Raw genomic sequence first — 17,338 nt, forward strand, 5'->3', positions numbered from 1 at the left:
CATTTAGCATGTAAAAATCAAACAAAGCAAAAACAAAGTGACATAAATTTGACATCATGCTCCACTTAAATATAAAAGCCATTCCTACAAACTTTCACATGACAGATAGATATATACAATCAATTAATAAGCAATCACAACTTGTTTTTCCTTTTATATGCATTGTGTTTTGCTAAGAGAAGGGAAGAAATATGAAGAGGAAGGAAAGACTTTGAAAGACAGCAAAAATTCATAATTCCACCCTCTTACTTTTCCTTTTTTCTTGTCAATGGATGGAGAATGAGGCCCCAGAAGATCTCTCTCTCAAGGAATGTAGTTAAGACCTGACTTAGTTCTCATTGCTAGATATGAAATTGGTTATAGACTATGTCCCTGGAGCTCTGTTTTCCTCCACACCATCCTTGAGTGCCAGATGGGCCACTGTTATCTTTCCAATTGCATGGAAAAATAAAAGTAGTAAGTCATGTATTTAGTTCTTTTACTAAATGCCTTGCAATTCCATACACTATTATTCTAAAGGAAATTGGGCTATTTACTAATAAGGTATTGAGTTTTTAAGGAGCAGCAAAGTTTGACATCTTTAAGCAAAAGCTTCACATTGCTGGAACAGGAAGACCCCAGTTCAGTGTTCCCATAAGAGATATGGCTTCCACACAATCCTTGATAACTCTGTAAATCTCTTATTCTATACATGTACATGAAACTCCTACAGTTTGGGGGGAAAATGCTTCATCTTCAGAGCATCTTGATATGGTGATGACTTTCAGTTGCTCTTGTTTTTTTGGAGTCTTATATTAGTTGAATTATTTTTTAGGTGTGTCTTTTAAAACTTTTATTCATTCTGCTGTTTTGACATTGATTTGATTTTTATTTTACTTCTCTGTACATTCTTTATTAAAACTGAGAACCCCCCAACTTCCAAAATTGGAATGTGGGATGCAGGTTTGGAAACCACTTATCTGAAATTTCTTGTTCTTCTTTTTAATGTTAGAGGAGAAAATGTTTCACAGTGTAGACTGACATAAACCAATCTCAAATTAGAGGGATCTCTAGAGATCTAATCTCTAACTAGACCTTATACTAGATGGCCCTTCTCTGATGAGGGAAGGATTCTGGCCTTGCCCTCCTCGTCCTAGATTATTGAGCTGGGTGAAAATCTGACCAGGTTAGATCAATCAGATTTGACTGAGAAGACATTTGGAATTGGGATTCAGAGACTTTAGTTGGGCTCTGGTAGTGCGAGTTCAAAAAGATGGAAAGGGCAGCACGCTATTTTTCATTGGAACATAGGTTCTTTACCTTGCTTATCTAAAATTAGAGAAAATAATCCTAAGAGTTTTGGAATATTTATATTTTGGTAAGAGCTCCCAAGTTCTTGCATGGATAAAACATGCTAAACAGAAAATGGGTCTGTATCTACATAATAGCCATGATGTATGAACACTGGCAATGGCTAATGTCAATCCACAGGAAGGAGGGATGATCATTAAAGTGACAAACCAGAGTACTGTTTCTACTTGTATTCTTAAGAGTCACATGTTAAAGAAGGGTGTTTTGCTTTTTTTAGTACCATTCACAATGCCCATGCAAAAATAAACTGATTTCTATTTACAAAGAGTCAATAATGGTATAAAAAGGCAGATAAAGCCTTCTAAGGACGGAAGTCCTCAAAGTCTTACTTTAGAAGTTTTATCTTGCTTATGCTCAATTTCCACAGATATGAATGTTAAATTAAATATGGCCCATGAATTTGATAACTATTCAGGTCATTTGCCTTTGTCTTTGATACAGCATAAGCTGATATAAACTCTGATATAGCATAGATGTTAGTAATAAACAGCCTGCATTATATTCGATACATATACCCCCAAAATAGCTGTAAAGATGTATAGATGTGTATATGGATGTATAATATATGTATTTTAAAGTGATACATATATACATGAATATAGATAATATATCTAAAAATCTGGATAAAACACATGAACATAGATAATATTTAAATATATTTCTAGGAACACCTGGGTGGCTCAGTGGGCCAAGTGTCCAACTTCGGCTCAGGTCATGATCTCACAGTGTGTGGGTTTAAGCCCCGCGTCGGGCTCTGTGCTGACAGCTCGGAGCCTGGAGCCTGCTTCAGATTGTGTCTCCCTCTCTCTCTGTCCCTCCCCACTCGCGCTCTGTCTCCGGCTCTCTCTCTCTCTCAAAAAGTAAATAAACATTAAAAAAATAAACATAAATAAATATGTTTCAACTTTGTTTTTCCTATTAAAGATATAAGAACTTGAGATTTTGGTGTTTACTCATAAAATAGGACTTGGGAAGTCTGTAGGGTAAAACAACAGAAGGTGAAACATGCTATCCTCCTTTCTTAAGAACTAGCAGACTAAACTGCGATAAGAAAAGTTCTCTGGCATGGCCTGATTCAAACTGACTTAAGCAGATGGAGTCAAACAATTCAGGATACACCATGATAAAAATAAAGATGCCCCAGCACTGTGTTTTCTTCAAAAGTAGTTAAGCATACCCAGCTCCCCTCTTCAACACCTTTTGAAAATATGATAACTGAAAAAACATAGCCTGGTGGCAGATGAACAGAATTCACCAGTGGAATTCAAGGAGGTGATTAAAAATATATAAAGAAGAAGTGGAAGCAACAAAGGGGAATTCTACTGGGAAATTGCCTCGTCGAGGATCCTGACAGAATCTGGAGGTTCTCTTCTGAGTTTGGGACTGATTACCAATCCATTCGATCACACCTTAATCCGCCACCGCTGGGTTGGACCTAGAGCAACACAGATTTTTCTGTACCCCCTGCCAAGAGTCTAATAATCCACATCCTTTCTTTTGAAGGGTAGAAATCTCAATAGGATTGGAAACAAGTCTTGGAAAAGGTGCCAGCAGGGGGCTTGTTTCATTATAATAACAAACCAGCTCCTGTTCAGAGAGAAATCACACTGAATTCCTTGCTGTCTTGTCCTAGTTGATTCTTTTTTTTTTTTTTTTTAATCCTAAATATTTACCTTAATCCCTTTAAACCAAGACCCTCCCAAAGGAATAGCTACACTTCTTCCAGTATCTGGAGACCATTCTCTTTTGTGGCATTCCTTTCCTTGTTGCTATGGGTTCACTATTCTCTCTAGAGAGGATTTTTTTTTTTTTTTTTTTTTTTTTGCTTCCTTACTTCCTGGCTCTACATTTCATTTTCATTCTAACCTGATAACTTGAATTTACTTTTCTTCTTCATGTGGGCTTTTTTTCAAAACCTGAATATGGAATCCTTTAGATATAGACAATCTGAAATAGCTAAGTAGGGTAAATATTTATCTATATTATTGATGTAGATTGTGGTCAAATCCTGACAGAATAAGACATTCATACTGGGCTTTCTGCTTACATCATCCTTGATTTAGCCACAGAATCACTGTCATCCTCACACCAATCAAGTAGCAACAAACTGATTGTAGTAGTTCTGAATATATAGCATTCTCTGGGCAACGCTGTTTAGACCAAATTGCCCTTCTCTGAAGATGAAGTGAACCCTAGCCTTGCCTTACTGGCCCCAGCTTATTGAAGTGGGTAGGCATCTGACCCAGGCTGGATCAACCAGATTTGATGGAGAAGACATTTGGGGTTCAGAGATGCTAGTTAGGTTCTGATGGTATTTGAACTGAGTGGGAATGCTGCCCTTAAGGACAGCTGTGTTCTGTGCCTGGTGAAGCAGTTGAGAACTGATGTGAAAGGAAAGAAAAATTAGGCTGATATTCATGGACTAACAGGGAAGAATGCAGGGGTCCCTCAGAGACAGAGAAGAAATCAATTATAAACTTGTGATAGTATCAGTTTATAGTCCTAGTTCCTAGTGAAGCCCCCATACTTCTTTACTTTGGGATCTATGAGATAGCCTTGTGTCCCTATAATAAATCTACCTTTTTAATTACACTTGCTTGATTGGGCTTCTGTTACATGAAACAGAAATACCTAGGAACCAGTCAGTTGGTTTCACAATGGTCATTGAATCATACCATGTCTTAGCTAGATTAAAGATATCTAATTTGGGGCTCCTGGGTGGCTCAGCCAGTTAAGCCTCCAGCTTCAGCTCAGGTCATGATCTCACAGTTCATGGGTTTGAGCCCCACATCGGGCTCTGTGCTGACAGCTCAGACAGAGCCTGGAGCCTGCTTTGGATTCTGTGTTTCCTTCTCTCTCTGCCCCTCCCCTGCTCACACTCTGTCTCTTTCTCTCAAAAATATTAAACATTAAAAAAAAAAAGATAGCTAATTCAGCTCACTCATTTTGCACAGAGAAAACTGAGACCTATGAAGAATGTGCTTATGGTTGAAAAAAGGTAATTAATGGCAAAATGGAGGGTAGAAATGTAACGAGTGCTAAGAAGGGTTGGCAACACACAACAAAAAACATGATCAGGGAAGAGCCCTGGAACTCAAGTCAGAATGTGAACACTAGTCCCTTCTTAAAGACTCACTAGCTGTGTTACCTTGAGTTTGTTTTTTGGAGCTTTGGGTTTACATCTGTTAATAAGGAGTTGGGACATATGTTCTATCTGGTCCTTTTTTTTTTTTTTTTTAATGTTTATTTTCGAGAGCGAGAGAAAGCATGAGTGAGGGTGGGGCAAACAGAGACAGGGGACTGAGGATCCCAGAGGGCTCTGCGCTGAGAGCCCAGTGTGGCATTGGAACTCACGAACCCAGTAGATCATGGAAGTCAGACGCTCAACTGACTGAGCCACCCAGGCACCCCTATCTAGTCCGTTCTAACTCTAAAATCATATGATTCTCAGCAATGTCCCCAAACACAAAGTGAATTAGGTATCATAAGTAATTATCTAGAAAATGTGAATATGAACGTGGTTGCTTGGGGAGGAAATAAACTAGTTCACATAGGTGAGTGTCCAAGTGTTAAAATGGAAGCATTATTTTACAGTTCAAAACTTCCTACTCAAGTCAATCAGGGGGCCACCAAGGTAGTAGTTTTACTTTGTGGGTTTTTTATTTTTCATATCAAATCAAGTAGTAAACTGATTATATGTGCAGCCAGTGGGTTTGTATTGAGAATCTGTCTGGAAAGCATCCAGAATCAGCTGCATGCCAAAATAACATTCCTTCTTCCAGATAGTAGGGACATTGAAAGGTTAACTGTAAATGATTTTGGGCTCCTTGCTCTTTGAAGAAATAGAATAAATGAAAATAAACCAATCTCTCTCTCTCTCTCTCTCTCTCTCTCTCTCTCTCTCTCTCTCCCCCCTACCCTCCCTCCTTTCTTTCCTTTTTTATTTCTTCTTTCCTGGCTAATGATATGTTTGTAGAATGAGTGAAAGTATGAGGGCTTTTCTTATTTTTCCTTATGAAAGATAAAGAACAAAGAGATTGTCAATGGAGTGCAAATTTTCCATCTCCAAAATTTTAAACTCCTGACAACACATAAAATACATACTTATCAGCATATACATGGGACCTGAAACAGCATAAAATTACCTCCATAATATATACCATATACCATAAAATCCCCTCTGCTAGCATATTGAGATAATTTCCCAGTGGGTTACATCTCTGTCTGATTTCCTCTCCCTGCCCCTTCCCGAAGCCCTTCTCATCTGTCTCACGCTTTGACTAGTCTACTGAATTGTCTCATTTGTCAGTCGGTAATAAATCTCTGTTACCACATTCAGTAACCTTTCCTCAGGTCGAAATTCTCTTCATCACATTTGCCAGTTTTGTACATTTGCCACTTTTCCTTCTTAGAACTCTTTAGTTTGTGCTTCTTTGTAATTTCATACTTCAGTTAAATCTGACCACTCCTCCTTTCTGTGTTCGTTGATTTGTCCTCCTCTTCTTATTCCCTAAATATGGACATTCTGAAATGTCTTACCTTGTTCTTTTCCACCCCTGATAAGCTCTGTGGGTGTTTCATCAGGTCCTGTGATTTATCTTAAACTATCATTCAGTGAAGTGTGGAGGAGACCTGGTGTCCCAGGGAGAAAAAGTAGTGAGGAATCTAGAGGCCAAATATCTCGCTCTTGAATTTAAAGTCTTTGGGCATCTTTCTTCAGCTAAATTTAAGTTATATCTCCTGTTACCTATCCCCTATTTTAGAAATTTTATCTCCCTTTTTCATTTCTCTAATAAGTCTTGTGTTTTTATACATATTGCTCTTCCTTAGAGTCCCCTCTGTGTCATCTGTAGTTGAGAAATCCTACCTGTTCTTGAAGATCCAATAAAAATAGGTTTTTTATTCATTCTACAAACTTTTTCAAAAATGCTTAATATGTTCCAGTGTTTGTACAGTGTGCTGAGGAAGCAAATTAATGACATAGTCCCTATTAAAATGGAAATATACTATGTGATGTAATATATAATATGTATATATAGCTATATACTATAGAACATATCATGGTAAGGAGATACAGTAGCACACATACTAATCCAGCCTGGGAAAGGTCCTCTGGAAGGGTTACTCTTAAGCCTGGTACTGAAGGAAAAGTAGAAATCTGCCAGGTTAGGAGCACCTGGGTGGCTCAGTTGGTTGAGCGTCCAACTCTTGGTTTCAGGTCAGGCCATGATCTCATAGTCATAGCTTAGGACGCTCTCTCTCCCTCTCTCTCTGCCCCTCCTCCGCTTGCATGTGCTTTCTCTCCCCCCCCCACCCCCACCCCAAAAAAAGTCTACCAGGTTAAAAAAATGATTGGGGTGTTGGAGTTTTTCCATGCAAAGAGGCAGCAAGTTTATTAAAGCACACAGATTATGTGAGAGAGCACAGAATTCTAAGAGTATATTAAGCAGTTTGCTCTAGGCAGAAATGATCTTTTCCCTCTCCAAAGTATTACTCATGCTATACATAGGGCATTTTTAAAGTGCTGCTTGCATTTTGGTTTTGTCTGTTTCTCTCTAATTCTTACAAAAAGCAAAGATTACGTTGTATGTCATTATGCATGTTTCTCTTCCCAGCGAGGCAGTATAAACTTCATAGATGGTCAATATGAGACAAATGCCAGCTGAATGATGCAAAGGTGGCATCGACCGAGTATGTTAGTTCTCATTCACAGGTTTAGTCCTCTAGACCGAGGCAAATAAAAAACTGACCTTTCCAGGGGCACTGCATCACTCAAACAAAAGTGTGAAACTACAAGCAAACTTTATAAAAAGAAAGGTGGAGGTTTTTGATGGATTTTTTACTTAAACAAAAGGGCACATCAGGATCTGTGGATTTTTCCATGGAGCTTTTTGGGTTTCTTCAGTACAGGAAAATGAAAAGTTATGCAGAAATTTAAAAGTTATTGTGACTGATGTCTTGAAAAGGAATGACACAGGATTCTCTTAAATGTAGGAATGTCATAATAAAATTTCTATTACTGGAATGCTATAATTTTAAACTTCTGGAGTTTTAAAGGTTAGGAAATTCATACAGAAAGCTGACCAAGCACCTTAATTCTGCCACTTTGGCCACTGTTTGGATTACTTATAATCCACCTTTGGAGAAGTCCACACCTCTAAAAGCTTATTTTTGAGTGTTATGAAAGTGAACTGAGGTCCTCCTGATAATATTGTTTTGTTAAGTACCTGACATTTTCTCTTCAGACCAGAAGAACAAAATGTGATGAAAGCAGAACAAAAATGGACATTTTATTGTGTTCACATTTTTCTCAGTTCTGTCCCCGACCCTCTTCACCACCATCCCACTGAAGCTGTGAACCCAGTGCCAATCAGGACCATATCCTTGCCTTCTGGCTAGTGTTTTTAAGGCTTTCAGGGTCCTAAAGGGCCCCAGGTATTGGTAATTGGTGGCCACTAGCAAAGGCAACTTCCTTTCAGGAAAGAAATCTAAATTAAAAATTCATGAACCCATGAATTGGTAGACTAAAACCCGAAAAGTCAAAGGATATAAATGGAAATCAAATTCTGTCAACGATAATCTTCGCCTGTTTTCCTCACATACATACCGAATCTTAGCAGCTAATGTTATGACTGCCTAGAATTTCAAGTCTGAGAGGTGGGTATGTAAGAATCCGAAAATATATAATGCTATTTTATTTTATTTTTTTAATTTTTTTTTTCAACGTTTTTATTTTATTTTTGGGACAGAGAGAGACAGAGCATGAACGGGGGAGGGGCAGAGAGAGAGGGAGACACAGAATCAGAAACAGGCTCCAGGCTCTGAGCCATCAGCCCAGAGCCCGACGCGGGGCTCGAACTCACGAACCGCGAGATCGTGACCTGGCTGAAGTCGGACACTTAACCGACTGCGCCACCCAGGCGCCCCTATAATGCTATTTTAGAGCGTGTCTGCTTTTCAACATCCTATAGCAAGTTTTATCGTTGTTTATTTCTTTAAAATACTATCCACATTGTTCCTGCTCTGCATTTGCAGTGAATCAAGAGCTCACTCTATTGGATTTTTGATTGTTCATTCAAAACCTCTGTTCTGTGGCATAAATTAAGAGCAGCGTGCACAAGTTTGGCGGTTTTACTTGTATCCTGTTTGTATTGCGAGTCAAGGTGTGCAGTGATCAGCTGCCATCACTGTTTAGCATCTGTTATTTCATGACTCCCATTCTCCAAAATGTTCTGATTATCCAAGACTTAAGTTGAAGGTATTATGAATGGCAGGAGGGCTCTACCATTTCCACTCCAGGTTGCTAACCGTGGGGACTCTAACTGTTCGACTCCAATTCCCTAATTGCTTGGCATATTACAACATTCCCCTTTATTTGTTATTTAAAAATTGATCCTCACTGATCACATTGGAGTTTTTCTTATAACGTTATTCATAACCGTGGTTGGAATGCAAAATAACATAATCATAATTTCTGTGTCTGTTTTTTTAAAGAAATACTAATCAATGAACAAGAGAGAAAGGAAAGAAGGCCCCCAAGTAATGGATAGAGTAAAATTATAAACGTTTCAAGAGGATAATCCTCTTTATGTCTTACAAGATGATAAAAAAAATATCCCTTCAAGTATCTGGTGTGTGTCATCTACTTCATCTCTAATCCTTACAGCAGTCCTTCAAGTTCAAGGATTATTACTACTATTCTACAGACAAAGAACTCAGGCTGAGGGGTTAGTGGTTTGTAAGGGGTTAGGGCACTGAGTTGGATGTGCCAGAATCTCAATTTATTCTCAGGTGTACCTGACTCGAAATTTTGTTCTCTTTCCATCATGGCATACAGCCTCCGTATATCTTATGTTCAGTCAAAAAGACCTCAAAAATAAGGTCTGACCCCATCTAAGCTCTGGGTTAGGGACATGTTGACTCTGTGTGTTTCTTTGTACCATTTTCATCATTACCGGACATACAAAATTTATATGTATATATATAAATATATTTGTGTGTATATATATATATATATTATATATTAATTATATATTATATATATATATATATATTTGAGGGGCTCCTGGGGGGGCTTAATCATTTAAGAGTCTGACTTCTGCTCAGGTCATGATCTTATGGTTCACAGGTTCAAGCCCCTGCATTGGGTTCTGTGCTGACAGCTCAGAGCCTGGGGCCTGCTTCAGATTCTGTGTTTTCCTCCCTCTCTGCCCCTCCCCAACTCGTGCTCTGTCTCTGTCTCTCAAAAATAAATAAATGTTAAAAAATTAATATAAAAATATATATATTTGGAATTCTCCTTTCTTTTCAGAGTGTTTAACATATCCAAATTAAAAACAACAATAACAGCAACAGCAAATTTTGCCAAGAGGAAACTTGGAAGTTGAAGTGATTTGGTGAGCATATGGCAAAGTAAACCCCTCCCAGGCTATGAGCAGTTATTACGAAAAGGAGTAAATAATTAAAAAAAATTATGAGCAGAAAGGCATAACCCTAAAAGTGGCATAAAATATTGCATTAAGTCAATTTTTAGGAAACCTGAAAAATAATAGGTATTGGAGTAATCCACAGGAAATAAAAATATCCATATACTAAACCAAGGATAACTAGGCTTAAAACCTTATAATCTTTATTCCAGGTGTTTGAAAACTAAATCTGCATAGTAATTATGAATAAGGTTTTGCAACCTCTTAAATAAAAAAATAAATACCTTTAAGTTTCATAAATTAATATTTTCATTAATAAAAGCAAATGGTGCCAGAGAGGAAGAAATAAGAGAGTTGAAATTCTGTGCTATGACTTCCACTTAATTTAGTAAAACATATTACAGAATGCTGTGTAATGGAACCAGGTTACCTTTGGTATGCTTAGAGATCAGGATTAAGATTTTGACAGCATAAAATTATGAGACAACCATCCCACTTATTTAAATCAGACCCTTTTTCATAATACAATGTTTTCATCTATGGCTCTGGGGATCAGAAGAGTTTCATGGCACAGTCAGGAAATGACACCAACTGTATTCAGTGAGAGGGGGTCATAAGCTAAAGAAAGAAAAAGTTATTCAAATTAATCTCTCTTTTCTGAGTTTAGTACAGTACCTAGTGACAGAGTAGGTATTCCTTAATGAATAGTGGACATCTATCATGTGTTTGTCACTATTCTAGGAATTGAGACAAATTAGAAAGACAGTTACTGACTTCAGAGGGCTAACAGTCCACTTTAGGGAATAAAAATAAACCATAAAACATGATGCAATATGTAGTTTATGAAAAAGTTACTCACAGGATACTAATGAAAGAGGAAATTTAAGTAACCCAAATTGCAGCGGGAGTTTTGGAATGGTTTTTCTGTGTTTGATCTCGGTGTTAAAAAAAAAAAAATGTGTAGGTATTAACAAAAGGGAGGAAATAAGGGGAAAGCTGTCCAGATGGAGACAAGAATGATCAAGTGTTTTTGTGTGACTGAGACATAAGTGTATGTTGATGAATGACCAGAGATGAGCTAGAAAGGTAGACAGTGATTACATCATGAAAGAAGTTACTAAAAAAGGAGGGGGAGGATTTTATTTTCAATATGATTGGGTAGAATTGAAAGTTGTAAATTGAGGGAACATAATCAGATTTGTATCACACATACATCATTCTCAAGGCTGGCTGTGGAGTTATGAGTTCAAGACTTGAGAGTGAGGCACTTTGAATGACCTAAGGGAAAAATCATATGAATCTTCTACACTAGGATGATGACAAAATGTAGACAGGAAGAGCTAGATTTTCCCCTTATAAAGAAAATAAAAATCTTCATGTCATCATTTATTGAGATTCTGGGGATTGTTTTTCACTCCGTTTAAACTAGCACACCTTGAATGCTCCAGAAGTTAGTATGAAGAGTGGAGAGATACTGAAAGAAATAAAAAATTAAAATATGTGGGATTAATTTGATGTGGGGGGCAGTTTTCAGGTGTCAGGGAAACTGATATTAGAGGCTAGAAGAAAGGCAATCCATGTTTTGTGGTGATGGAAGTCTGATATGTTACTTGGAATATGAAGGAAGGAAGACAATAGACCTAATCAGTTTGCATGACATGACTATGAGATCATGGCCTGACCTGAAACCAAGAGTTGGACGCTCAACCAACTGAGCCACCCAGGTGCTCCTAACCTGGCAGATTTCTACTTCAGTACCAGGCTTAAGAGTAACCCTTCCAGAGGACCTTTCCCAGGCTGGATTAGTATGTGTGCTACTGTATCTCCTTACCATGATATGTTCTATAGTATATAGCTATATATTACATATTATATATTACATCACATAATATATTTCCATTTTAATAGGGACTATGTCATTAATTTGCTTCCTCAGCACACTGTACAAAGGGAAAGAATTGGCTATAGAATGTTAGTAGGATACATTGACTGCTTTTGGGAGCATTTGACAAGACACTAGGAGAAAGAGACAAGCTTAGAAAATAACTGGACAGTTTGCAAGTAGGACTGAAAGAGTATAGAGTCCAGAAATTACAAGAGGCAATTCTTTTTAAACTCCAAACAGTAAAAGCCAAAAAATTGAGGAGCAGCTTACACCACAAAGACCTATTAAAACTCATCCTAGAAACAAAGATAAAACCATGGCTATCATATCTATGGTTAAAGCTTCTACATGGATTAAGGAGTGGCCACCAAATCTTTTCAGTTCAAATAAAAATCATTTAGGGAAAGGAGAATAGGGTATGGCTCTATCACTGAAGCCATATGACTTGCAGGTATGTGCAGTTAAAGCAAGGGAGTGAGGCATGTTTTGAAGGAAATTCTTGGTGTAGCTGTTGGCATGTATAGCTATTGAGCACAAGAGAAAAAGACACCAATGAGTAAGACACTAGCTTCTGGATTGACAAGATTTAATGACTGCTTGATACTTAAGATGATCCTATGGCCTCCCACTTTCAGTACATAGGAAGAGGACTGAGAAGCTGTGTGGCCTGCCAGGGTGACCTGTTCATCAGTGTCTCCTTGAAAATGACCAGAGAGTGGGGCGCCTCGGTGGCGCAGTCGGTTAAGCGTCCGACTTCAGCCAGGTCACGATCTCGCGGTCCATGAGTTCGAGCCCCGCGTCGGGCTCTGGGCTGATGGCTCAGAGCCTGGAGCCTGTTTCTGATTCTGTGTCTCCCTCTCTCTCTGCCCCTCCCCCGTTCATGCTCTGTCTCTCTCTGTCCCAAAAATAAATAAACGTTGAAAAGAAAAATTAAAAAAAAAAAAATGACCAGAGAGTATAATGGACAAAAATCAGATGTAAGGACCATGGAGAACCCTGAACTAGAGAACTTTCTCCAGGGAAAAGAATTTGGGCCTGATCAAGAAGCATCCTACTCTAGGCTAGGTGCTGTGGATCAATGTCTAGTGCGTGTCTCTCACTCTCCCCCTTTCTGAATAGGACTGTTTACTGCAATTCTCTTGCTCCTGTTCCAACATTTCTTATTGGTTGTGGAAGATACAGATATCTTGCCCTTTTTCATGTATAGTTTCCCAGATGAAGAGAAAGGCAGCCTGTGTGCGATGTACGCATTCTTGCATATAACCTCCATGTGGAAACCTCCATGGATAGCCCAGAGCTTGATGCCATGACTGTATGGAATTCGGGAGTTTTCTCACCTATAGAAAAGATGAGCATATTTTTCTGCAGAAAGAAGGATGAACCAAACATTTGGTGACCCAGAAGGACAGGTTGTAATGGACATTGCTGATATTTGTTAAACGTTGTAGGTTCTTTTTCCTCCTGTCTCCCTTGTGACTGCATTGTACCATGTGACTAGTCCTGGCCAGTAAGTTGTGAGTAAAAGAGTAATGTATCATTTTTAGAGTGGAGGCCCTTCTGAAGACATTTTTTTTTTGTCCTCTGACACAGTGAATATGAATATTCAAAGTGTCCTCTGTTTTATCAGCCTGGATCAGAGTGAAAAGATACAGAGCCTCCAGTCACTGTAGATTTTTAGCATGAATGTGCAATGTTCAATAAAGCTTTCTTGTTCTAGGTTACAAAGATTTGGGGATTCTGTGATACTGCAGCATAACCAATCATCCCTGGTAGACACTGGGTCACCAATACATACATTTATTTCAGTTCTTTCTTTGAGTATGTACAAAGGAGCCAACAAAACTCCAAATCAAAGAGGGTGTGGAAAATTGCTCACGTCACAAAACTTTCCTGCCGCCGGGGTGGTTCAGTCGGTTGAACATCCAACTCTTGATTTCGGCTCAGGTCATGGTTTGTGAGTTCGAGCCCCATGTTGGGCTCTGCACTGATGGTGTAGAGCCTCTTTGGGATTCTCTCTCTCTCTCTCTCTCTCTCTCTCTCTCTCTGTCTCTGCCCCTTCCACATGTTCTTGTGTGCACACGCTCTCTCTTTCAAAATAATAAATAAATTTTTTTAAAAAATACAAAACTTTACTTTCAACCCCCTTTCCCCATCCCCACAGCCCAAAGAAAGAATTAAATTTCAATTCCTTAAGATAAAAAAATTTTAAAAAGAGCCAACATATACCTATTTGAAAGAATGAATGAATGATGACAGATAGTTGCACTAACGTTCATGTTTAAAGGGTTTGATATTTTTCTGTGGAATTGTGTTTAGAATTACAGTTCCTTTCAAAGCAATGTTCCCTTTAGTTGGTAAGTCTTCTTTAAAAATAGGAACTGACCTGTCAATTTCTAAGAAAATATTTGACACTATGTGGTCTGTTTGAATAATTTATTGTCCCGCGTTTTTCTTCTTCATTTTCTTGTGCATCTGTTTGACAGAACCTATGGCACATCTAGAACACTGGCAGAAATGGGATGGGCAATGTGATTTTAGCCGATAAGGAAGTTACACCAAAGTGAGGCTTCAATATGGTTGAGTAAGCCAAGCAGTTATATCTGTGACAGTGTTTCAAGGCACTGGGTTAAAAGAGTGCAGTGTGGCTGAGAACTGGGTAGCCCCAGATAAGAGGGAAGAAATTGGTGAGGGAAGAAGAGATGGAGAAGTAACAGGCTCCAGAATTTCATATTTCTCTAGAGGGTAACAGGGTCCCTAAACGACTTCAGGCGGAGAGGCGGGGCGTGTTTCACACTTGCAATTTAGAAAGATCCTGCTTACCGTGTTTTGCGTATTCAGCATCTTTTCTACCTTCCAGAAACCTCCTCCTCAATTCTATTTAACACTAATAACTGAGTACAAAGCTTCCAGAAAAGGAGTAAAGAGGATGTGCCCTGAATTTTCTTCTTCAGATATAGTATCCATTAAAAGTGCTACTGAAAGTCTCAATCTGGATTTTAATGGTAGCTGTACCCTGATTCAGAGTCACAGTTCAACAACTTGAGATTTTATTCTTGCCTCTAAATTGTCAGAAAGTGAGGCATCTGAGCTATCTGCAGCTAACCCTTGCAAACAAAATCGCTTCTTTATTTTGTGTAGTTGTGACACTGATTCTGACACTGTAAGGACTAGTTTACAAGAAAAATGGATCCTGAGGGACAGGGTCAAGGATGCCTCAATAATGTGCTGCCTCTTTATCATGTTATAATGTGGGGGCAGAATATTATAAATTCATTGCAAATCCTACATTTTTTGGACTGACTTGTTATGGGTCATCCAGAAATTTAAAATTTGAGGTTGTGGCTTGCTTTCTATGAAGTGTAAATCTTGCCAAAAATCTCTTCTACATGCTAAATTAATTTGACAATGATTTAAAAAGCATTGGTAGAATCTAGACTAAGCCATCTGAAGATTTGTTCATAGAAATGAAATTTGAATAGAATGCTATCAATTAATTTGGATACTGGTTCTTGGCATATGGAAACTAGCTTGGTGCCTTTTGAACCCAAGCCCCCTATTTTTTAAAGTATTTATTTATTTTGAGAGAGAATGAGAGAATGGGGTAGGGGCAAAGAGAGAGGGAGAGAGAGAATCTCAGTCAGGTGCAGAGCCTGATGTGGGGCGCAGTCTCACAAACAGTAACATCATGACCTGAGTGGAAATCAAGAGTCAGACGCTTAGCTGACTGAACCCAAACCCTTTTAAGGCAGTAGAGTGAATCGAATTTTGTGCCCCTCCCCTTCAAATTCATATATTAAAATGTAATCCCAAACGTGATGTTATTTGGAGGTGGGGCCTTTGGAAGGTTTTTCAAGCCATGAGCCCTTATAAACAGGATATGGTACCCTTATAAGATACTACAGAGCATTCCCTGTCCCCTCCCACCATGTGAGGACAGAACAAGAACACAGCCATTTATGAACCAGGAAGCACCAGACATCTACTGATGCCTCGATGTTGGACTTATCAATCTGCAGAACTGTGAGAAATAAATTTCTGTTGTTTGTAAGCCACCCAGTCTATGGTAATTTGTTATAGTAGCCCGAGTGACTAAGACAGTACTTATAGTTTCTTGTACACATGGTAGAAAGAAAAGAGAGAAGTAAAGAAAAGAAAGGAAAGGAAAGGGAAAGAAAATATCTGTATTGCACAGCATTAAATAATGAGAGAAGAAAAGAAAAGAAAACAAAGGAAAGGGAAGGGAAAGAAAATATCTGTATTGCACAGCATTAAATAATATAAAGATGTTACTTGTCAGAATGGATGTGAAGGACTGTGAGTTTTGGGCAGGCTTGAAGAATGGAGAATATCTGGGGAGTTGAACTATTTTGGATGGAGCAAATTGTGCATATGCTGTTGACAGGTAAGCCTGTTCACTGATAAGAATACCTCATTTCTACAAACTGGTGTCTGCAGAATTCTTACTGTGATTTTAACCTATATGGAGTTGCTGGATGAGTTCAAGAAAGAACCATTTATGACCTAAGCCCGGATGTTCAGTGCAAGGAGCAGAGCTTGTGCGATAATCTAAAGGGCCTTGGACTGAGAGAGAGGACCCATGTTCTGTTATTGCCTCTGTCCATATCACTAGTGTATGAATTGGAGCAAAGCTTAACCCAATCCAGACCGTGGGACGTCATTCTGGACTCTTTTTCCCCCCCCCCCCTCCCTTAGCGCTTTTCAAATTCTAGTTCTTATTTTGAGTAGCAGCTGGGGGAAAAGTGCTCTCAGCAGGGGTCGGCCTGGTGAGGATGAGCAAATCATCTTCTCTTCTCACGATTAAAGTCCTGACATTAGGCAAGTCTTCTCATATTGTCTTTTCTCTTAAACTGACATAACTGGTGCTCGGCCCTGGAGTAGCTTAAGACATTGAATACATCTCTTTCTCCTCCACTTAGTGCTGTCAGTACAGAAGTGCAGGTCTCGCTGTCCCTTGCCCAGTTGCTGGCCCAATTAGCGCAGCACAGTGTAAAGATTACAAGTCCCTGCTCTGCTCCAAGTGTCAGTGATTTAATCAGCCTCTTAAGGTAGAATGCAAAACCACAAATTCAGTGGCAGACGGTGGTGGTGGGGGGGGCAACGCACCCATTGATTTCCACTTATACAAGTAGTTTTCTTTGGAGAGTGACTCCTTAATTACTCTTTGCCAGTGTCTAGTAGGCCAGCTTCCTTATGACAGATTAAATTTACCACATTCTGTTTCGATACCAAGTGAAAATTTCTGAGTCATTCTGATTATCTTTCTCCTTCTTTCTGCTGTGACCCTTCATTACCCCCCGTGGCCTTTCCTTCTGTTCTGTTTGCGGGTGCTTCAACTTTCTTTTCCTATAATTTTCAATTATGCCTCCACTCTTTTATTTATTTGTTTATTTTTAATGATGGTGAAATACAGATGTTGCCCACCAATTTCTTTGAAAGCTTGTCAGGCAAAAATAGACAAGTTCATTGAAATAATCTCTTCAAAACTTATTTAAAGTTCACAAATCCAAATGACTGTATCCTAGTACAGCTTTTAAAGTAGTGAAAAAATAAAAGCTGGGACAGAGGTATTACATGGCTGAAGACTCAGTTAATACCTTCCCCTGGTAAAGAAGAGCTTTAGGATTGTGTTTTATGAATATTAAATCAATTGAAGGCT

The sequence above is a fragment of the Leopardus geoffroyi genome, chromosome C1, assembly GCF_018350155.1.
Source record: "Leopardus geoffroyi isolate Oge1 chromosome C1, O.geoffroyi_Oge1_pat1.0, whole genome shotgun sequence".
Classification (NCBI taxonomy): domain Eukaryota; kingdom Metazoa; phylum Chordata; class Mammalia; order Carnivora; family Felidae; genus Leopardus; species Leopardus geoffroyi.